Consider the following 24,585-nt stretch of genomic DNA (forward strand, 5'->3'; position numbering starts at 1 on the left):
AAAGGCAGAATAGAGGGCTTCTTTATTTTGCTAACACTTTGGGAAATGTTAGCTTAATAGACAAGAACAAATTTGAAGGTATTTTAGGTTTGGGTGTTTTTTATACCTTTAAAAATAGAACAAGGCTGCCCAATTATTTCAGAATTACTTGATTTTCTACAGCTAGCCAATTTTCATAGAAATTATGTGCCACACAGTATAACTAAAGTCCACATTTTGCATTCATATTTAGATGTTTTTCATATTTATAATAATTCTGTTTGGGGAGTTATTTTGTTGTTATATCTGCATGAGAAATGCAGTCTTTTCTGAGTTGTGTTTTCAATCAATTCACCATTAACAAAAACACTGTGTCTAATATAGCTTGGGGATTATTGTTGCCTAAGTGTTGTCTTACATTCTTAATATTAAATCGCAAATAATTTTAGGTATACTATATTTTAGATGCTTTCTTCATCTATGTTGAGCAGCACTATACATATACTGTCAATTAATTTAAGAGTGATTTTTATAGTAGATTACTGCATGAGATGCTGTTGAGTCAACAGAAAAGTTAAAATCGGTATATTTTTAGGTGTAAGGTTATTATCCTAACTGCAGCAATTTAATCATGAGTTACTTTTGAATCACTGGGAATTACTTTGGAGAAAATGATGTTAAGTTGTGCAAATTAATTTGAATCTGAATCATTATATTATATTGTTTTAACACCATTAAGAAGCTGATCAATGAAACAGAAATGCTTAATGTTTTTTATATGGTTATAATAAAGGATGGGTATTTTCCAGGCAATCTAACTGAGAATGCAAACCTCAAACCAAATTTTTATTATGGCCATAGATTAGTACATAACCTAGGCAGTGCATTTCCTGTTCTTCTCCCAACTTTGGCTTGAGTGTCTCTGATGGCTCAAGCATTTCTAAGTCTTTTTTTTTTTTAAAAAAAAGGACTGAATTTCAGTGCCATTTTTGCCTAATTCAATTTAAGTTATTTATCCTATTTTTAGAGCCCTGAATTTTTTTGGATCTAACTATTTAGAACTTAGATAGACCTTTTCTCATACAGCCATTAGGTGTAGGATCTTTGTATGAGCTGCTATTTTGCATTCTTATCTTCCAGGGATGCTAAGAATATGCAGCTGAATTCTTGAATGAGTTTGATTCTGGAATGGCTTCTTCAAAGAGGTAAACCTGGACCTTATGAGATTCTGATAGCACATTAATACTTTTGTAGTTGATATTTTAGAGGATTATATTGCATCATTCCATTGTCTGTCCTTTTATTTATTGTTAAACAGCATAGTGTGTACTGTATTCATATTTCATTGAAGCAATTATACAAATTGCATATCACAATGCAAGCCAGATGCAGAACTCTTGCAAATTTAAAGAAGCAACTTCATCTTCTTCCTCATCCATCTCAAGGATCTGACAGTCAAAAATATCAGAGAACTACACAAAAAATAAAAATAGTTGCACACATTTAAGATGTGCAATTTTAAATTGAATTTAAGAAAAAAGTGCTTTACAATGAGATATTGTATCTGAATAGCAATTCTTTTAGAGAAGTTTATTTTAAGCAGCACTTAACTGTATCACCCAAATTATTTTAATACAGTTCCTTCCAATTAATACTAGTGATGAAAGGAAATAGGCCTAGGGGGATATATGCCATATAATATAAATGCTCAAAGAAAGCAAAACTAGCTTTTTAGCTGCAACCACAATTGTGTCATGACATTTGCTCCACTGAGAGATGTATTTGTAGACAGCTTTCTCAAGTTTATATTATTATCTCTAATCTATCATTTATGTTTCATTTAAATTGCTCAAGATATAAGAATTGCATTTTCTTATACATTGTAGAATATATATTACATCAATCATTAAATACAAAATACTATCTCACCCATAGATACAAAATTCTGAAACTGCATATAAATGAGTTTGGTATGAATCCAAAATTTCTCAGACAAAGTAACAAACCTAAATAATGTCCCAGGGTATCATATTTTGCATTCACAACTCTGAAATCATTCCACAGGATGTAAAAATCTTATATAGCTAAATAAGTCCCCAGTGAATGCACACTGAAAAGACCAAGGAGGGTAGCTGGCTACAGGAAATGTGTAGTGAAGCATACATTCTTGATGTTTTCTGGTGGGTGAGTATGTGAATAACTCATATAAGGGACTCACAAACTTTAGCCATATACTCTTATAGGGATGAATAATTGATGTGCATTACTTCATTTTTCTTAAAAGAAAATAAAAATTAATAGTTACTTCACCTTTGAATGGAATACACCCTTGAAATGCACACTGGGCTTCAGTTTTGATAATATAATTTATTCACTAAAATTTACATGAAGGTTAAAAGAATGTAGCCTTTCCCAATCTGATATCTTTCAGATATGTTAGCTAGCTCCAAGAATCCACAATTACAGCTTGTATTGACTGTAAATTTGTATACCATATTTACTCACAGGGATCAAGTTGGACAAGAATCATATATAACCTCACAATATTCACTTAACAAATGTCTCACTTAACAACAGAAATTTTGGGCTCAATTGTGCTTGTAAGTCAAGGACTACCTTATATGATTTATGCCACCAGACTCGAAATTCTAGAACTAGAAAACCTAGAAGTACACCGCCTTCGGTCCGATCTAAGTGTACTATATAAAATCATACATTGCAATGTCCTACCTGTCAATGAATACTTCAGCTTCAACCATAACAACACAAGAGCAAACAATAGATACAAACTCAAGGTTAATTGCACCAAACTTGATTGCAGAAAATACGACTTCAGCAACAGAGTGGTCAATGTCTGGAATACTCTACCTGACTCTGTGGTTTTTTCCCCAAATCCCAAAAACTTTAACCTCAGACTGTCTACTATTGACCTCACCCCTTTCCTAAGAGGTCTGTAGGGGGCGTGCATAAGTGCACCAACGTGCCTACCGTCCCTGTCCTATTGTTTTTTATATTTTTTTATTTTTCTTATATGTATCCATGTATTTATAACTATGTTTTTACTTATACCTATTATCTTGTAATTAATTGACAAATAAAAATAAATAAATATATACACACACACCAACACATAGAGAAAACACATTGCAACATATAATAAAGTTAAAATAAAGCCTATACAGAATATGTAAGCAGAAAAAAATAACAAGTTATTGAAGAATTCCTAAAATTCCCAGAAGACTTTCTTTCAACACATGTAAAATATAATGTAGCTTCCAGATGTGCTTCTTTGGGGAAAAACTTCTACATTCTGGTCTTCTTTTGTTGGTTGGGGCACCTAGTCAAGAGTTCAGTTGATGACCTTGTGGTATGGGGCTTGTTCAAGTAACATGTTTAGAATTATTTGGATATTAATTTTTAATTGTAGAAGATGGAGTTCTGTCCTATTATTGTTGAATCAATCAGTCCTTGTTAACAGATCAGATGCCCTATTTGGACTACAATTGTCCAATCGTTTTGCAAAATTCAGCACTCCAAGAATTTAGCAAATTACTAGAGATGTATTAGTATTACAAAGCTTATTTCTTTCCCAGGCATTCTGGTATTAAATCCACAGCTGTGAACCCAAGCAATACAGGATCTATGTGTCCCACAACATTTTCTGAAATCTTTACCACCACATTGAATTTTGATTGCATTACTAACATGCAGTTACATTTCTATAATAGGAGAATATATGGCAGTACCAAATACCTTCAAGTATTTGCAGCTAGCTGGAATAATGAACAATAGCCACATGCGCATAATGACATCATAGCGCAAACCCCGCCCTTTCATATTTGCATTCTGATACTGTAATTGCATGTAAATCATGGGCTGTGGGTCATAATGTTATGTATATTTTAATGTAATGTATATTTTATCAGCCATCCCCTCTTTTCTCCCCCCCTCTCGCTTTATTGTTTGTAATGTGTAATTGAGTTGTTGTGTAGGGATAGTACTTCCCACATACTATCACAATACTATTTGACTCTTACGACATCTCAGGTAGAATAACTTCTTTTACTAGTTACTGATGCTTGTCCCCAGAAAACCTGAATTCTTTGTTCTTGTTTCATTTCAGCTAGTCTATTAATACTAGACCATTCTTCAGAAAACAGTCTTGACATAGAAAGCTGTTAGTGATTTGCTAAAGTTAGACTGCGTTTGTGCAAATAAAGGGGATATATACATACACATAGAAGAAATAATATGTGGAAGATGATTTGTGGTGCTTCATAGTCAATATAATTAGATTATTATATACATAAAAATGTGAAATCACAGCTGCCAGTTCTGTAGCTGGTGTTGGCCTTCATAAACATCAAATTCTTCCCAAGAACCTAGGATGTCCTAATCAGGAGTGGGATTCAATTTTGTAACAACCGGTTCTGTGGGCGTGGCTTAGCTGGTGGCGTCGCTTGGTCATGTGACTGGGTGGATGTGGCTGGGTGGTCATGTTATTGGCTGGACATGGCCAACTCAATATCACTTGCATCGAGGCACCATCTCCTCACTTGGCCTCTCATGACTGTGGGGATACTGCAACAGTCGTAAGTGTGAAAAATGGTCATAAGTCACTTTTTTCAGTGCCATTGTAACTTTGAATGGTCACTCCACAGAAGCAAAGTACTAGCAAAGGAAGGAAAAAAACTCCAGAGAAGTTCCAGAGACAGGAAGTCTAGTCCTGCCAAGTATGTAATAAGGGTTAACGGAGAGGCAGCTTCTGTAAGCAACAACACCAGAATGTTTCCTTCCTGCCTTCCTTACAGGATTAGGCCAGTAATCTCTTCTAACAACCGGTTCTCCAAACTGCTTAGAATGTTAACAACCGCTTCTAGCGAATAGGTGCGAACTGGTCGAATCCCACCCCTGATCCTAATGTATTGGCATAATATAAGTGTGAGTCCAAACAGTGTACTCTTTTGTAATGGACAGGTGGAAATTTTGTCAATGCATAGACTGCTATCCAATTTTTTAAAATAGCATCTTGTATGTTGATAACCATGGGAATCACCTTGGCCAGTTTATACCATAATCTTTCAATTTCAATTTTCAGATTTTGAACTTTGTGATTTTCTCCAATTTTTTGCTTTCTATTTTACTAACCTTGCTATTATCAAATCAATTATCCAGATTTTCTTCTTTTTTACCACAGTTAAACATCATGTATTATGAGCCAAGACTTTATCATCTTGTATTTGGAAATCCCACAATATTTTAACCTGCCATTAAGTTGTTGTTGTTGTTGTTGTTATTATTATTATTATTATTATTATTATTATTATTATTATTATTATTATTATTTTGATAACAATGGTGTTCAAGTGGTGTTTCAGTTGTTTTGGGATTGTGCCCAAGTCACCTATTACTTTACATATTACCTTTGTTTCCCTTTGCCACAGTCATTCTACTTCTATTTGCAGGTCTTTTAATTCTATTTTCTTCAGCTCTTTCTCTTTTATTCCGCTGTTTCCAGGTAGTGCAATGTCCACTATCCAGTCTTTTTTTAGCTTTCTTATTGACAATTGTTAAGTGTAGGGTGTTGTGTGGCAGATGATTGTCTATTTGAGTTCTAAAGTCCCAGAGTTTTTTAGTTTCTTCATTTTCTATTACTCGAGTTTGACACTCCTGCTCTAAACTGTATAAAGCTTGGTGGCCCCTTGTTAAAATGTTACACCAGAACAGGAGTGTCAAGCTCTATTTCATTGAGGGCCACATCAGGGTTGTGTTTGATCTGGGGGGGGGAAGGGCGTGGCCAGGGTGGTGTGACTGGGGTAGGTGTGGCTAGCTCAACATCACTCGTCAAGGCTCCATTTTTGGCTGTGATGGCCTCCTGTAGCCTTCTGACAGCAAAATCGGGCTCCCTGGGCTCCGTTTTCACTGGCAGAGGGCTGCAGGAGACTGTTGTGGTCCTTCCGAACTCTATTTTTGCTGGTAGAGGTACCACGGGATGGTCCCTTGCTATTTCCAGAGCAGCTCCGTGGGCCAGATCTAAGCACCTCATGGCCAAATCCAGCCCACGGGCCTTGAATTTGACTTCCCTGCATCAGAAGGTGTCACCAAAGCTCATACCAGAATTGGACCTTGGTTTGCCACAAAAAATTGAAAACATATATGCATTTTAATTATTTAATAATGAGAGTAATGGAAGCTAGCTTTAGGGCAGTGATGGCTAACCTTTTCAGCTTGGTGTGTCGAAAATCGGGAAAAAGTGTAGCCTTCCTCGGGTCGTGTGTCACTTCAAGAAATATCAATAATTTGGTTTATGACGGACTGGGCTGGGGTGATCACACAGGGCTGTGAAACTCGTCTCCCTGGTCTCAGGGCTGCAGGTGCAGGATGTGGGGATTGGAAGGCCACCTTACAGGGCTGTGAACCTCATGGATCTCCTTTCCTCCTGTAGCGTTCCTGAGGTAATGAAACTGACAAACCTCAGTTTATGGCGGTTAAAACTGGTTCTCTGCTGCAAAGATCTTGCGGCAGCGGTGACACCACGCCTCCACGCAACAAGCAGGGAGCAGGGATTGGAGCAGAGCACAGGCAGCCTCTAAATGTGCAGGTTTTCCCCACACCAACAGGCGTGTCAGTCAAAGTGCCTCGGCATGTCACGAGTGACACGCGTGTCATAGGTTAGCCATCACTGCTTTAGGGCATTCTAAGTGGGTGATCAAATTGTTCAATTATTGTCTTGTTTTCTTATTTTATGATTTTATGATTTTTTAAATATAATTTTTGGGTTTAAATGCTATTATGAGCCTCCCACAGTTGTTTTAGGGTGGGTGGCATACCAATCTTTTAAATGAAGAAAGGTATTTAAAGTGAAAAATAAAAAATATTTTCAAGTGAATGGTTGTGAGATAGATGACATATAAATTTAATAAATAAACAATACATTCTTAAATACATTTAGGGGAGAAGACTCTAAAGATATATAATGAATCTGAGATTCATGTACATTCATTAGCTTTAACGTTCATTAGCTTTAACAATCTATTCAGGAACTGATACATGACTTATCTATCTCTCCCACTCTCTCTTTCTCACACATATACACATGTATGTGTAAATCCATAAATATATGCTCTTTCAGGAAAAATATTTGAAGAACTGAAATATTCTTAATTGTTCTCTAATAGATTTTATGTGAATAAGCTGATATCAACAGCCAACTGGGAAGATATGCTATCAATAATCTATTCCATATTTCTTTTTCTCGTGTACCCAATGGAAGTAAGGTTAAAACACCTTTTGTGGGACCTAATCTAAAAAAGAAAGTTTTGAAGACATGTAGGAAAAGAAACTATTAATGTCAAGGATATGGCAGAAAAAATTACTAAGATATAATTGTTTGTTGTTATCCCCAGACTTCTGATAGTCCTGTTATTAATTTTTGATGAAACAGTGAGTCATATTTTATACACAATATGTATTTGTTGTTATTTTTACAGTAAGCAGTCAGTTGCAAATGTTAAAAAATGGAAGTGGTGCTTTCTATACAAAACTTCTTTGCAAGGATTGATATGAAGTAATTTTGGAAACATTAAATCAAAGACAAGGCAATATAAAAGTCATCCTGCCCAACAGAGTAACAAAATGAAAGTAGCCATCAATTACTAAAACTACTTCGTTTTCCCGGTTTCTCTGGTATAAAATTCCTTTGACAGATGCTAAAATAAGGTGCCTCTAATAATGTACAGTGACTAAGCAAGACAACAGGCTGTTGTTGCATCTAATATTAAACGTTTGTACCCACACACCTTGCAAAAAATTATAAAGCCTGTTCCATACTCTTGTTTGTCTTCTTAGAGAATTATGAAAGAATTGGAATCCAATCTATATAATAGTTAATTCAATTTTTTCTTTTGCTGAGGTAATGGCCAAGGAATCAGATGAATCTCCAATTAATAAGATTAATAAGGAAGAGATTCTGTACTAATTTGAGAGCAAGCTCCATTGAACTTAATAGACAATGCTGAGTAGATGTTCATAGAATTTTGCTATTATTTTTTTCTGTTGGGCAAATTGAGCCTTGTACTTTAAGTGCAAGTTATATTATATGATATCTTATTGCCTTAGATATTTTTATTTATCATCATTATTGAAACATGAAACTTATACTACAGAGGTATTAATACTAATTGTTCAGAACTATAAGCATAAATAATTATGTCACATTTTCCAAATACATTGAGGAACTTCCAAAAGTATCTTAATTTTGCCTATGTAGAATTTTAGAAATATGGTTTCCTCCTGGTACACTTCAATAATCTTTATTAATGACATAACTAAATGCTTTGCAAAACTGAAACAGCATCTCCTTTTCAATGGGAGTAACTGTCTTTTTTTTTCTGAAAATGGAAAGTGAGTGGAAGGTCATGACAAAAACATTCTTATATTTTGTTTACACACAAAGCAATCTTGAATATATTTTGTTCTAAACACTATTTCTGAATAGTTGAAGGAACTAGATATTTTAAATTGTAGTGCATGATAGATTTCCTAAGGTGCCATTTAAAATTCAAGTCAGAATAAATATCTGCATCTCATTTTCATCTAACATCTGCCTTTGCACATGACTTAAGCTATTGACACCTATAATATAATCAAGATTTCAAAGCCTACTATTTGGGGTTCAATGTGCAAAACATTACCCTTTCTTGCTTTAACATGATTTTTATAATTAAGAGAAACCTGATCGTTCTTTCTAGGAAACTCTGACAGCATTGGATATAAATGGCACAATAACTTTGTAATTCGGGTACTGCTTTTGGGTTTCTTTGGCATTCTTTTCTAAGTTGTTTCTTCTGGTGTTAAATTCCTGGTGCAATGTTTAGTTAACATCACCCAAAATCTAATTTCATATTATTCTGTAAGATTGTTCTATTTAATGAGTTTTTAATTAAACACACCATTCTACCTATATGTTAAGCATATGGTAAATGTATTTCCCACACATATTATGAATTGAATGATGAACAGAAATTTAGAAAGCAAGAAATCAAAGATTAAATGTAATATATAGTGAGGCTGTTCTGACATAGACATTAATAGATGCAACCATTTAAACTATTTACATAAGAATAGATGGATTGCCATTCAATAGCCATGGTAAAAGTGGGCTTGCTATATTTATAGGGAAAGTGAAGACATCAGTTCAGGTAAGGCACTGAAATTGAAGAGTGTGAAGTCAAGTGGGTTAATACCATGGACAGAACCTATCAAAGATGTTGGGTTTTCAGGACCTTGGAGAGAAATCCTGCTCCTGTTAATTTTTAGAATTGATCAAATAGTAATGCTTTCCTATAAAGAAGTCTTGGCCATTTAAAATACTGGTTGGGGACTTCTGGGAATTGAAGTCCACACATCTAAAAGTGGCCAAGATTTAGAAACACTGCTTTAAAGCCTACAAAGTGTTTCTGGAAGAACCATTTTTTAAGTGCTGTTTAATTGGTTATTAAACAGCCAGCAGCCTTGTTCTGTTATTACTCACTTTTTTTGTGGTGCTGTAAGAAGCAAAGTGGAAAATATTTCTCAGGGATTTACTGCTTCTAGAAAAGTTTGAGAACCTCTCCTTTGATTTTGGGGACAGCAGGACCATTTAGATAGGATGGATAGATTGAAAAATTGAAGAAGAGGGCATATTGTATTAGAGATGGACTCTGATGCTTTAATGAATTTGCTGTCATTCAAGTCTTCATTTTCTATTTCCGGTCTATGCCCACCCAGCAAGAAAGATCCCAAAGGTATCTACATCCATATCATGTCTAGCAACCAAACAGATTCATTATTCAGTAATGAGGTAGCAAATTCTTCTTCAGGCACTGACCAGGTCAACTCAGTCATTTCTGCATAAAATCTAAAGCAAATATATGCCAACATTTCAAAACTTCCTGCTTGCTAAAAGAAAAAGAATTTAGTTGCCCAGGATAACTCTACCTGCCAGTTAATACTTTTTACTGGAAATAAAATAATGATTTTTTTATTTAAAAAAAAATGAAACAGTTAGAAATATTTTGCCATGCAAACTTAAGTGGGTTTTACTTAAAATCTGCCTTCTCTTTTATTTTCTTAAGAAAAGAAAGATAAAGTGGAAATGCAGAGGACAGCTCTTGCCTTTATGCTATATTCTCCTATTACTTACATTTATAGTAATTTTATAGCTGTTTTTCTTGTGTCTTATGTCTGCGGTTTTCTTCATGTGTCATAGTCTGACATTTCAAGACATTTATACACACTTCTGATGCTTAAAATAAGACTAAATCTAGTTTTAGAAATTGAAATCTAATGTCGATTGCCACAACTATCCCCTTATTCTGCCTCCAATCTTAGTCTAAAAAGGTAAATTATTTTTATAGTAGGAGTTACTTATTTGGGTTGTGTTCCACCTTGCTTTAAGCATGCATTATTATTTAGCATATGAATATATAGCCTGCCTTGTCTCAAAGAACTCCTGTAGCAAATTTAATTAATTACAGATTTAATTAATGTAAAATTAATTACCTCATCAAGGACATATTGAAACAGCACAAATATAATAAATATTCCTTTGAAAATTCTTTTTTGCATTAAAACTAAAAATCAGTATTTGCCATTCAACTTAGCTTATGTATTATTATTTTATTTATCAATTTTATATGCTGCTCATCTTATGAGATGAAATGTAAAGTTAATAAATACATATGGAATTAGAGTCCATAAGTACTAAAAGCAACAAGGCTATGGTGCAACCTTGTTGGCCATGAGTTTGGTTATCCATCTATCCATCTCTCTACCCATCCTTCCGTTTCCATGAACAAGTCATGACTTAACTACTTTAAACTATGATTCATTTTCACAGACCATTGTTCTTCCCAAATTAGTAAGATTGTTCATGATTTCTGTTCTGGGCAGATACTACTAAATATTTTATATACTGAGAAATTCCTTCAACATAACACTTTGCAGAATTATAAGAAAGTAGGTCTAGGAAGTAAGACATTTATAAGCTAAAGAGGAATAGGACAAGAAAATCCTGACAATGATGTTACCTAGTCTGGTAATGAAACATTCAGAAACTAAATTGAAACAAGCTTGGAGAAGAAACCACTGCCAAAAGTAGGTCTATACCTGCAATGTGGAGTAAACAGAAGAAAATTTTAGAAATGGATTTATTTTAGTAAAGGATGAATGGTTAAAGTGCCAATGTTTTCCTAAAAATTGTTTCAGAAAAAATGTTTTTTCCCAGTGGAATGTCTGAATTTTCAAACATTCTCAATTACTAAAAAGTTTTTCTTTACCCCCCCCCCCCCCCATGATTAGGTTGTCTCATGTTCTTCCTCTCACCCCATCCTTGTGGACCTGATTCCTTTGTTATGGGATCATGGCTTCAGAAAAGTATTATTTTTACTCATAAATAGCTAATCGCTCTATTTGTTGCTTCCTTAATGTTAAGTGCTACCGTAAAGTTGGCAATTACATCTTAGTTATAAAAAATAATCATCAATTTTATTTAATATATTGAAGGTGTGACAACTAATGGGGGTAAATTTGTTATTGTCAGTGATACCACTCTTGGGCTGTTGCAAAAAGGCCAGGTTACTGATCTGTGAACTGCCTTAATAATGATCCTATGTACCAAATTTATAACTGATATAAATCTAGTTTTATTTTTTTTTGAATGTGTTAATCACCCATGTATCTTGACTGTATGTCAGTATGCGTACACTTTTAGTTGTAGGATATGGGCAGCAATATTTTAGTTCCAAGGTAAATTAGACATTCTAGTTTACATAGAACAAGAATATGCATATTTAGGATAAATCACTTAGCAACCATTCTCATTGACAACAGACCCTCCCCCAAAGCTACTGATAATCTGTTTTTAAAGTAAGTCAGTCACACACTTGCAGTCATGAGATTGAATTTGAGGTGCTTGACAACCAGGTTATCTTTACAGTCATTTGCAGCCTCCCACAGTCATATAACTGTGATTTGTGATGTTTTTTGCCTGTTTCTGGCATTTACTTCTGATTTCTAGTAGAACAAAACACATATTGGGGAGAAATTGACTTCCTTTACAACTTCAATATTCATTTAATGACCACTATAAAAACTGTCAAAAAATCAGTACTAATAACAAAGACTCAATTATTACGACTGCAATGATTTATGACCATAATTCCAGGCTTAATTCCAGTTGTAAATTGAGGATTACGTATATATTTATTTATTTAAAACAGTTATATGGCTACCCAAACAAACGTCATGATTGTGGAAAATACAAAATGATCAAATAAAAATACAAAAGTACAATTAAAAAAGGACAATCAGAACTAAAGTGCAAGTTCTACTCATTCTGAACCAAGGACCCAGAGAAAGATCCAGATCTTAATTACTATTTTAAAGGCCTGCAAGGTTGGGGGCCAAGTGTATATTGGATTGGATATCATTTCACATGACATGGGTTGATTCCAAAGGGACGTGCTTCCTGTAACTTCTCCTGGTCAAACGTTTGGGACAGGCAGATACTTTTGGGAAAGGATGACCTAACAAATAACCCAGTCCTATGCCATGCAGAGTTTCATTCACTTTGAATTGCACCCAGCATATATAGGTAGTGCAGACTGTAAAGTAGAAGTTTTAGATGGGCATAATAACAAATGCACTGCATGTCTTGATTGATTGAAGTATCAGGAATGAATGAATGCATGAATATGGACTGAATACAAAATCAGTGAAAGACATGAAAGGTTTCTTGGTCATTTAGAGAGAATCAATAGGAAACAAATTGCAAAACAAATATAAGAAGGAAATATTAATGGAAAGAAAGGGATATGAGTAGAAAGAGAAGACCAAGAAAGTTTGGACTCAATGGAACGGATGGGCTTTGAAAAAGAAAGTTTCGAAATGTTTAAAAATGTATGAAGCAAAAGAAAAAAGATAGAAGCAAGAGTGTTTTATACTTTATAAATAGCAAGGTATGGAGAATTCTGGTGAAAGGTAGAGAGTATGGACAAATACTACTAAGTTTAATTATATTTTCCTTCCTTTTTCTTACTTCATGATTCAATTTATATGCCTTATTACTTCTTGGTTCTTCATTGTGCTTTGCACAATAATGCTTAACTTGAAATGCAACAGTTTTCTGGGTAGGTAGCTAGGAGGTTTTTAACATGTATAATATCAGAAGAGGCAAAATTAGTTTTTAGATGCTCAAACCAACTACTTCTGTTATTGCAACACTGTAATATTGAGTTAATAGTAATAATATTATTTAGTTAATAGAATTGTTTCAATGAGCCCTAAAACTGTGCATGTATTACAACACTTAATGATATATTCACCATTCCTATTCGCATATACTGAGCTATGAAACTAACATGTACTTCATTCAGGAGAATAGTAGCTAATATAATAAGATAGCTGACATAGATAAACATGTAATTGCACGATGCTTAACTAATTAAAATAAATGTACATAGATACATCCTAAAAATTGCATCTTAATGACACATATCTTTATTAGGTTTTTATCCACCTTTATTATTTTATAAGTAATTCAATGCAGTGGATATACATATTTCTTCCTTCTCCTATAGTCTGCATCACAATCTTATGAGGTAGGTAGGGCTGAGAGACAGTGACTGGCCCAAAGTCATCCAACTGGCTTTCATGCCTAAGGCAGGACTAGAACTCACAGTCTCCTGGTTTATAGACCAGCACCTTAAACACTACATAGTATCTACACAGATACTGAAATAATAAATAAAAATAGGTGTTAATTTCATCTTTCATGGTTATTCAGAAAAAGAGTTTCAATAGAAAAACTATGAATTAAATAGAATTGTTTTTCCAACAATTGCATGTACTTTGTTTTGGATTTAACAAACTATCTAAGTTCATTATTATGTTAGATTTAAAAAATATGAAATTTATATTGTTTCTATCTGTTATTAGCTATTAATTTTATACAAGCAAAGAGTGAGATAGTGAACTTAATTTATAAGTAGATAGCAAATAGATAAGATAAGTAAGAAATAATAAATAAGAATCTCTTTACTGGCATAGAAAATTTGAAGAATGAAACTTCTGTTTTACAAAATCAATGGATTTTTATTTTTCTGAATGTACTGTAACCAATCTCAGCCTAGGATCTAATTCTAGCCTAGTATCTAATTTTTTAATTTGACAGGGAGTACTCTGTTGAAATTTTTGCTCAAAATATTAAACCTGCTATATTGATATCACCAGAATGTTTCTTATATCTGTGATCTGGATATAACTGTTTTACTGCTAAATTCCTTCCATTAGCTACCAAAATCTGATTAGGCTTGTATAGGTAATCAGCTAATAGTAATTTAATATTAGACCAGGGACAGATATTGATTATATATTAGGGCTTCATAGAAACTTGGGAACATTTGTAACTCTCTCATGACTTCCCCTATTTCTATTCTAGAGCTACATGACATACAGCTTTATCAAATCAGATCCTTCCTTACACTTAGGATATAAATAACAGAGAATCAGTTAGTGCTTTAAACTAATTATTTTTGAACAATAAATATATTATATAAATGACTCTGATATTTCAGGTTATTAACCTATGACCATTGATGAGACTTTCAGAGAAAACAGTTTAATTCTGAGAACTGCCAAGTCATGTTATCTTAAGTCATTAGGCTCTCTTACATCTGTATCTACAAATAAGTCTCTAAGTAAGTCCCTAACTTTTAAAACCTTTCAAAAGTCAGTTAAATACTTACATTTACATAATTATCTGGCCAATCAAACTTTCCTTAGAGAAACCCCACAGAAAGGAACTAATGGGAATGTAAATCCATGTCATTTCATTCACTGAGATCATTTATTGTTCCACAATTTGAGGGTAATATGTTTAGGCCACTTTTTTATAAACTAGTCACAGATCTTAATTTCTTCACGGAATAGTTAGAAAAAGAAAAAACTGTTAATAAGGTTTTCTGCTAGTTCTTCAAACCCCAGAAAAAACACAGAATTACAAAGATGCCAGTCTAAATTATTTAATCAAGCTTTCTGCTTTAGGAACCTTGACTAAGTAACATTCCCAAGATCCACACAGAGAAGGGAATCTACTATACTAGAAGACAAAGCTTGGAAGGCAAATGATGCATGAAGATGATCTGTGAATGGCAAAAAACATATGCAATTGGAAAAATTCTCATATTTCCTGTAAAGTAACTAACATCCTATCCCTTTAAGAGAAAAAGGTTACTATCTCCTGAAATTCCATGTCACACTTCCCAATTTTCAGACAAATAAATCAGTGTCACATGATTAGAGGTTCACTAGATTTGAAATCCTATCATTCCTTCATTTTTAAATAAATTCACTGATTTTAAAACTAGTACTCCATTCATTAATTAAATTGCTCATTTTATGATGTAATGCACAGAATCACTCTTTTGCTTTAATGATTGGGGAAAACCCACTTCCAAGTTTCTTACCAATAGATAAACATATCTCTATTGTTCTAATTTGCCTATTTTATTCATGGACTTAATAATAATTCAGAATAACCTTTTCAGGAAACTCTGGTTTATATTTTGGCTTCCCTTATAGATATTTATAAAAAGATAGTTATATCCCTTTAGGTTGTTCTCCTAAGCAAATTACTTAACGTAAGGCCCAATGGAAAATGTTAGATATTGTTCTGAGTAAACACTGTGCTTTAGGAGATTTAATTAATATGTCCAGCAGTGCCATGTTAAAAATGTTTCAGAAATGTAGCAAGTGGATATCAATTTATTTTAGAAAAAGTATGTGTGCGTAGGGAGATGCCTCTTCTGATACAGTTAGTTAACTAATATTGAAATGATGCCATAATCAGTGCAGAATTAAAAAATAATTCAGGTGGTACTGCAGACATTTCATTAAAATGCATTGTGGCTGAAATCCCATGCCTATTTCCTTAAAAATAAAAACATAGAGTTAGTAAGTCTTCTAATTAGACAGAGACTAATGCAGTATGGCTATTTCAAAATATTCAACCTTTTAAAATATTTTGTAAATTATTGTAAAAAAAAAGATTCAAATTGTATAGAATAGTAACTTTATGACCTGTATAGCAGTATACACTATTAACATGCTCAGTTTTAAAAGCATGATTTAAACATTATCTTTGTAACATATTTTGAGAGTTTAATTGAATTTGATGATATTGAAATTATTTTCATTAGCAAATTGGTATAGAAATCTAGTACTTTTCTACAGTGATGCTGACTTGTAATCCAAAAATACATCTCACTATTTTTAAAATGTATATTCATTTTATTGAATATCTTGTGAACTTTAAAAAAAATTAGAGGTGAAAATCATGCTAACCTTTTCTATTGTAGAAAATCATTCTAGGACATTAACCATAAAATTTTTGAATGGGATTGTCTTGCTGTCTTTAGCTCTACTGAGCTTCATTATAAAAAGAGAATTATATGGCTACATTTGGATAATACCAACTGAAAAATTGTAAATTCTTTTCAATTCATGCTTCCATGTTTATTTAAAAATGTAAAAATGAATGTTTAATGTAGGAGTAATAGACTTTACTTATTTGACTTACACTATTGCTAGAAAAAAGTGATTTCTACATCCAAAAACAACAACAAATAAATTCATTGAAGTCTCTTAAATAAACTCTAACTGTATCTGCTAAATATTTTCCAACTGCTCCAAGCCTGAATAAAAAAATCCAGGAGTCAAAGTAATGATGAATAGAAACAATGCTGGTCAGCTGCGTGTGTTGCCTGTTGTTTGAATAAAACCTAATTTATCACTTCAGAAATAAAAAGCTGTTTATTCCCAAGTCTCACTGTCTGTAAGAATCTTTACAATTTATCTGTGGAAGGGGGAAAAAGTGAGAAACTGTACTAGCATTAGCATATGAATAGTTGACACATGAAATTGGCTGTACAATAACAGAAGGACATTTGCTATTGGTGTATGCACACAGACAAAGCAGCCATTTTGAAAAAAAAATGAAATGGTGTTGGGGTTAACCCTTTGACTGTCTATCTGGTTTCACACTATTGCTTTGATAAGGAGACCCTGAAAGTAGCGTTTAAATACTGGGATGTACATATGCATGCGAGCATGTATGTGTGTGTGTGTGTGTGTGTAAACACATACATACACAGATTAGGTCAGCTGAATCATTAGCTATAAACAAAAAAAAAAATAGAAGAAAGGAAGAAAAGACTCAGTGCTAAGGCAAAGAAGAAAAAGAAATATTTCCATTACAATATTAAAATTATTATATCAGGGTTTTATGCATATATGTTTTTTCTTGGGAGCAGACCTAGGCAGTGACTTATAAGAAGAATGTCCAGAAATGAAACCCTGCCTGTATACACTTCTTTTTTTAAATCATGGACAGCAACATTATGCTCCTTGGGTCAGATGTGTGAAACTATTTCTCAAAGAAGCTGCATACATAATTGAGGCCCAATGACAGGTTCTCAGTGGAAGTTGCCAGGCTACACTCATTTCAAAAGCAGGCCCATTTGTTATCAAATTTAAATTAACTCTCTCCACACTGAAGGCACGGATTTTGAAGGCAGTAGTTTAAAACACAGAGTAAAAGAAAAACTGCATATTTAAAAAAAAATAGCCAAATAACTGGCAATGCATTGAACATAGACTTTTAAAGCAATTTTGTAAAAATATTGATTTGGAATGGCACATTTTTGATACCAAATTAGATATATCTTATCAAATTGAAATACCACTTTTATTTAAATATAATGTTTAATATTTTAGCTGTCACCAAATATAGGGTCTGAATGATGTTCTGATTGTTCATACATTGAATGTGTCAGAGATAAATATATAGTCAGATAGAGATTGTTTCATATAGCTTAGAATTTAAATTGTTCCTGTGTTTATATACATGGTACCTCAATCCACTCCCTGTTTTATAGTAATCCTTTATATATGATAGTTGAAGATACCCAGTCTTCTAGGACAGGGTTTCTGGAACTAAAGAATACAAAGAGAAAATGAGCTTAGAAACCTCTATGGCATGAATTCCTGCAGAAAAAAATGCAAATAACCCCCTTATGAAGACAGAGGTGTAATTAGTCTGCTTTTATTTATTCTAGTAAATTTTAAGGCATAAAAGAGTGATAACTGATTTTAGTGATAAGGAAATAAGTTATTACATCTGCTTTTATTTATATAAATGTTTATAGAAAGTATAATGGTTGCAGAAATAGCACATCACACTTCATCTGCCATATCATCAGTATCCAGGAACTGAAATCAAGAACTAGTCCAGATTTTCATTTTTTTAGAGTGAGTTAGAGATTTTGACGGTTGTTTTTTAAACCATGCTAAACTTATTCTAGTACTTACATATTTATAGTATGCTATTTGTCTCAAAAAATTAGGAAACCTCACAACTTAAGCCTTTGAGACTGCAGAAAATACATTTTTGAGGCCTCAAGTAACCTATTTTTCTTTTAAAGCTGAGTTATAAACTTGAGCCCTGAGTTATTTGTAAAAATAATAAAGGATAAATAAAAACAAATACAAAAGTAGAACTTGGATGTCTTAATCTCTGCCAGCAGGTTCTTACTTGAGCAATTCCATAGATGCGTATCTAAATTAAATTTAAAATTAAATTTAAAGCATAAATTGTGGACCATGCTTCCTTAAAGTTTCATTTCAAAAGTCTGAGTAACAGATAGCCCTTAACTTAATTAAATTTAGAAATAAATCCACGTCAGTTTCAGTAAATTTCACATTGTAGAGAAACTTTAAGTTTAATATCAATGTTCTTTGTGAACTGATTATTATGGAGTGTGCAAAATAAAGTATTAAATAAGTTAAACACAGGCCTAATAGGCAAAGTTCAAAAGTATGTATTTCATGTAACTGTAGTTGGGACTTTAGACATGCAGCACAGCCTAGGTTAGCATTGAATTCCATATGAAATAGGGAACATAGTTGCCACTGAATATGGTTGATATTAGATATGAGCAGCAGAATTAAAATTTTAGTCTTCTGCAGATGATACACACTCTCACACACCATTGCAAGTTCAGTCCAAATTGAACAATTGTTTTTTGCTTAGGAACAAAGCCGATACTGATTTATTAGTAAGATGCTGTACAAATTACCAGGTTTATCTGGATCACAGTTCTTTAAAAAATGTAAAAGTTAAATTTATTGTAAAGCTGCCTGGTTCAACTCAGAGTGATATTTTGTGCCTTTCATGACTTAAAAAGGTACAACTTGTCTACTTTTTAATAGATGAAATGTGAAAGCACAATAAATTTTTAGAAGGGATGAAACCTGACAAATATAAAACAGATGTAAGAGAAGTAGAAGGTCAATTATAGGCTGCTTTAAAGTATTTTAAATTTTGAAACTATAATAAAAAAATAATATACATTATTACCATTACTATAATTTAGCTATTTTATTATTATCATTATTACTTTTATAAGCCAAAGCACACTTTTTGTAATCTACATTTAAATTATCAATTTATTGAAGAAAAAGAAAAAAGCTTTAAGGAAAATATTGGAAATAGAGAACAAAGATTAGAAAGTATACTTATTTGGTTAGGAATGATAATAACAAAAGCCCCCATTGTTTGAATCCTCACAATGCTATGCAGATGCATTATGTGATTATGTCATCCTAGATTCTTTAGAACTCATTGTGAATTAATTTTTATTTATTTTATTTGTCAAGCAAGTATTAGATAGCATGTATAAGTATAAACATGATTATGAATACATGAAATAGATATGAATAAAAAGGATCATTAGGACAGGGACAGCAGGCACGTTGGTGCGCTTATGCATGCACCCCAAAGACCTCTTAGGAAAGGGGTGAGGTCAAAGTTTTTGAGGTTTGGGGAAGAAACCAGAGTCAGGTTGTGCATTCCATACATTGACCAGCTAAAGAACTGGCATTTCATATTCTTGTGTATATAAAAACAATACAATTACAACAATAATTTATTAAATTTATATATTACCCAACTCTCAGTGACTCTGGGCAGTTGACAATTATTTAAAACATTTAAAACCCAACAAAAACTATACAAAAACTATACAAAAAAAAATCACAAGACAAAAGAACAACTCTAGCAAAGAAAACAAACCCAAAGGGAAACAAAAAGAAAAAAGGATGTAACAGTATATCATATAGTATACAATGCAACAATATTAATAAGAATAATTGAATAAATAATTCTATACAAAACAATCATTTGATGCCAACTTCAAACATTGCTTGAAGGCCTTACAAAGCAATGCTTGCTCTGTGATGGCAAGCTGTTCCAAAGGGAAAGAAGTTTTATAGAGACTATCAGAAGACATTCCCACTTTGCTCAGGTTGGGCTTTGAGAAGTTCACAATCAAGTTTTAAAGATTTGAAAACTTTGCTTGTAGACCTTTGTCATATGTGCATATAATTGATGGATTGAAAAATATATTATCACTTGATAGGAATTAGTAGATTTGTAACTACAAAGAAATGCACATTTTGTTTGTTTGTATCCCACTTTTGTTTTTATAAATAACTCTATATGGCATACAGATCCAACACACCTTTCTCTTCCTATTTTCCTTATAACAACCCTGTGAGATGAGGTGGGGTGAGAGAGGGTAACTGGCCAAGGTCATCCAATTGGGTTTCATGGCTAAGGCAGGATTAGAACTCATAGTCTCCTGGATTCTAACCTGGTGCCTGAACCACTAGAGCAAATCAACTAAACTGCTGTATATATAAAATCCTAAACCCTGAAGTTGAAATCACAATAGTATAAATGGGAAAAGAAAAAATAAAACTAAAAATAAAACTAAAACTAAATAATATAATCCCTAAAAAGGTAAAAGTAAAGGTTCCCCTTGCACATACATGCTAGTCATTTCTGGCTCTAGGAGGCAGTGCTCATCTCTGTTACAAAGCCAAAGAGCCAGTGCTGTCCAAAAATATCTCTGTGGTCATATGGCCATCATGACTAAATGCTGAAGGCGCATGGAACGCTGTTACCTTCCCATCAAAGTGGTCCCTATTTTTCTACTTGCATTTTTACATGCTTTCGAACTGTTAGCTGAAGCTGGGACAAGTAACGGGGTTCACTCCATTATGCTGCGCTAGGGATTTGAACTGCCGAACTGCCAACCTTTCTGATCGACAAGTAAGTAACGGGAGGTCACTCCATTATGCTGCGCTAGGGATTTGAACTGCCGAACTGCCAACCTTTCTGATCGACAAGCTCAGTGTCTTAGCCACTGAGCCACTGCACCCCTAACTTTCTAATAATTCCTACTTCTTCCCTTGTAATGCCATGCATTGAGGTGCATCTTGCTTTCACTTGCTCACTACATTCACATTTACTGAGCAGTAATTGTGTACTTCATGCATAAAAGACACCACATTGTTTGGAATCAGTAATTCAAGATCAGTGGTAGATGAATCATATTATTTTGTTGCATTAAAGTGGTTTGCCATACATAAAGATACTGACCATAATTTTGCAGGTGTTCAGCTTCTCCCCACTTCTATTCCCTTCTTCACTGCAGTTTAAATAGTCACCAGAATACTGGAATGTTCCACATTTTAACTAATGTTATGCTAACTGTTTGAGTTCTGTAAAATAATCAGGTGTTCCTGCTGAATCTATTCCAGGGACAACATGTGTAAACTGTGTTCTGTTATCCCCACCCCTGTTTTTGGATAATTTAAACAAGTGTTTCTTAAACTTGGCAACTTTAAGATGTGTGGACTTCTACTCGCAGAATTTCCCAGCCAGCAGAAATCCATACATTTTAAATTTGCTGAGTTTAAAGGACACTGATTAGAATTGATCAGTGATTAGGAAATTCAATTCTCTCTCCCCACCCCCTGTATGCAGAGAGAGGGGGCGAGAGAGAAAGAAGGAGGGAGGGAGAAAGGGAGAGGAAGAAGGAGAGGGAAGGAGAGAGACAGAGAAACCATTGCTATTTGTCAACTAATCAGTATCTGTCAATATATTTTCACCAGTCAGGAAATATCTACTGTAACATCAGTAAGAGAACTGTTCTGTTGTTACTACTGTATTGCAAGAACAGAATTAAGTTGTAAAGGTTTGTGTCAGTTTATATTTGTGAATCATAATAAAAAGAACAAAATGTACAAATGGGTTTTTTTATTATTCATAAAGTAAGGATAATAACAGGGACTGAGTTTAACACTTTCATGAAGTTAAATATATGGATATGCTTCTTCTTCCCTACATATTAGTTTAAACCCTCAAGCATGTTCTTATTTAAGACTTTAGTAGCTAACTATACTACAAAGCTAGTAAATCCTACAAGGCACTCTTTCAGAATCTTCTCTTTTTTTAGTAGAGGAAGTAATGCACTTTACTTGTGTAGCCATGACAACCATGTAACAGGCCAGAGCAATACTAGAGGTTTCCTTGCCATTGCACTGTGAGATTAAAAATAAGAGGGTAAATCTTATTAAGCAGCAGAAGCTTTTCAAAAGATAAAAACATAAAGTTTATGGGTGTATATGAGAGTTGCTATCATAATATATTTGTGTGTTTCCTTTCTTTGCTTAGGTCTACCCATTAACTGTAGAGAGCCCTAGATTGGGGAGGGAACATATGCTTGGAAAGATACCATTGAACAATTCCTATTCTGTTACAGGGAAAGATGATTTCACAATAGCAACTGTAAGTTGCTAACAGTACTTATTTGAAGAAGCATTAACTAAGATTGGTTTCTAGCTTTTTTTAATGAGGCTTTTTAGAGGTGATTCTAATTATACATTTCTGATCCAGTGGATTTGATGCCATTTGTCCAGTAATGCTTCTAAAATGGTTGAGATAGATATATATATATATATATATATATATATATATATATATATATATATATATATATATATATATATATATATATATATATATATATATTTTACAAATTTGCCTCTCTGGACATTTACTGAAAGAAATAAAGATAAAGTTGGTCTGTCAGATCTGGCTATAAAATTCTTTTAAATGTTGGCTGTTAAATGTTAGCAAAGACTGGGAATTCTGTCCAGGTAATGATCATCTGGATATTTACCATCCAGATCTGGTAGCCATAAATTCATTCATGAAGAGATATGTAAATATATTGTAAGGAAAAACATTTTAACAGGAAGTGGAAGGAGGATTAAAAAGATCAGAAGTGACATAAGTGACATAAGACACTATTAAAGCCAACCTCTTTAACACATTCTTTGGCTCAGTATTTGTAAACAGCAATGGATCATGCCCAGTATTTCCTAGTCGAACCACAGAAAACTACAATAATCTAATACATATCAATTTTACAGAAGACATTGTTGAAAAAGCACTGCGCAATCTAAAACCATCTCTATCTATTGGACCGGATGGAATATGTGCCTACTTCTTTAAAAAGCTACCCACTGCCATAGCCGAACCTCTAAGCATAATCTTTGAAAAATCTTTCAGGACCAGCTCCTTGCCTAACCTATGGTCACAAGCCACAGTCATCCCCATCTTCAAAAAGGGAGACCCCAGCCTAATTGAAAATTACAGACCAATCTCCTTATGCTGCGTCACCTGTAAAGTCATGGAATCAATTATGAACCAATCCATCATCCTCCACTTAGAAACAAACAACCTACTCTCTAATAAACAATTTGGTTTTAGGAAAAAACTATCATGTAATTTGCAACTCTTACACTGCAAAAACATATGGACTACACAACTCAATCAGGGCAAAGCAATCGATGCAATCGACATAGACTTCTATAAAGCCTTTGATTCAGTGGTACATGACAAACTACTCCTAAAACTAAAATCTTTTGGTATCTCTGGACACCTGCATTACTGGATAGAAGCATTCCTGTCAAACAGACAACAAATGGTCAAAATTGGGAGCTTCCTATCAAATTCTGTACCTGTCAACAGTGGTGTCCCCCAAGGCAGCGTTCTAGGACCAATTCTTTTCATACTCTACATAAATGACCTCTGTGATCATATCAAGAGCAACTGTGTTCTCTTCGCTGATGATGTAAAGCTATTCAACACCACCGACAATACTGCTACCCTTCAAAAAGACCTTGATTATGTATCTGAATAGTCAAACAAATGGCAACTTCAAATCTCAACAAATAAATGCTCTGTCCTACATATTGGCAAAAAAAATCAGAAAATAAAATACAAACTGAATAGTCAAGACCTTGTTGATGATCCAAACTCTGTCAAGGATCTTGGAGTACTCATCTCAAATGACCTAAGTGCTAGAGCCCACTGTAACTACACAGCCAAAAAGGCGTTAAGAGTTGTTAACCTAATCTTATGTAGCTTTTTCTTTGGTAATATTACACTATTAACTAGAGCATACAAAACATTTGCTAGACCAATACTTGAATACAGCTCATCAGTCTGGCTGGAACCCACATTACGTATCTGATATTAAAACAGTTGAGAATGTCCAGAAATATTTCACAAGAAGAGTTCTCCACTCCTCTACTCGTTGCAGAATACCTTATGCCACCAGACTTGAAATTCTAGAACTAGAAAACCTTGAATTA

The 24,585-nt window shown here is 33.5% G+C and overlaps 2 long non-coding RNA genes across 6 annotated transcripts in view; one reads left to right on the forward strand and one right to left on the reverse strand.

The window, feature by feature from the left end:
- LOC148132540 (uncharacterized) overlaps window positions 1-24,585 on the forward strand; it is a 129,961-nt gene that overhangs the window by 94,200 nt on the left and 11,176 nt on the right. For 2 of the 5 annotated variants that reach the window (XR_015748146.1, XR_015748147.1), the window contains one exon: window positions 1,120-1,184. The exons of 2 other annotated variants lie outside the window; for them this stretch is intronic. This is a non-coding gene — a long non-coding RNA (uncharacterized LOC148132540). Of the gene's footprint in view, window positions 1-1,119; window positions 1,185-2,043; window positions 4,208-24,585 lie in introns of those variants that run through there. One more of the 5 variants, XR_015748149.1, reaches the window with a different exon arrangement.
- The window catches only part of LOC148132541 (uncharacterized), a 105,948-nt gene that overhangs the window by 36,001 nt on the left and 45,362 nt on the right, over window positions 1-24,585 (reverse strand). The gene's annotated exons all lie outside the window — the stretch shown is intronic.

This window comes from Notechis scutatus, chromosome 2, assembly GCF_049901735.1.
Source record: "Notechis scutatus isolate UNSWTSFEM ecotype Mainland chromosome 2, rNotScu1.2, whole genome shotgun sequence".
Classification (NCBI taxonomy): Eukaryota; Metazoa; Chordata; class Lepidosauria; order Squamata; family Elapidae; genus Notechis; species Notechis scutatus.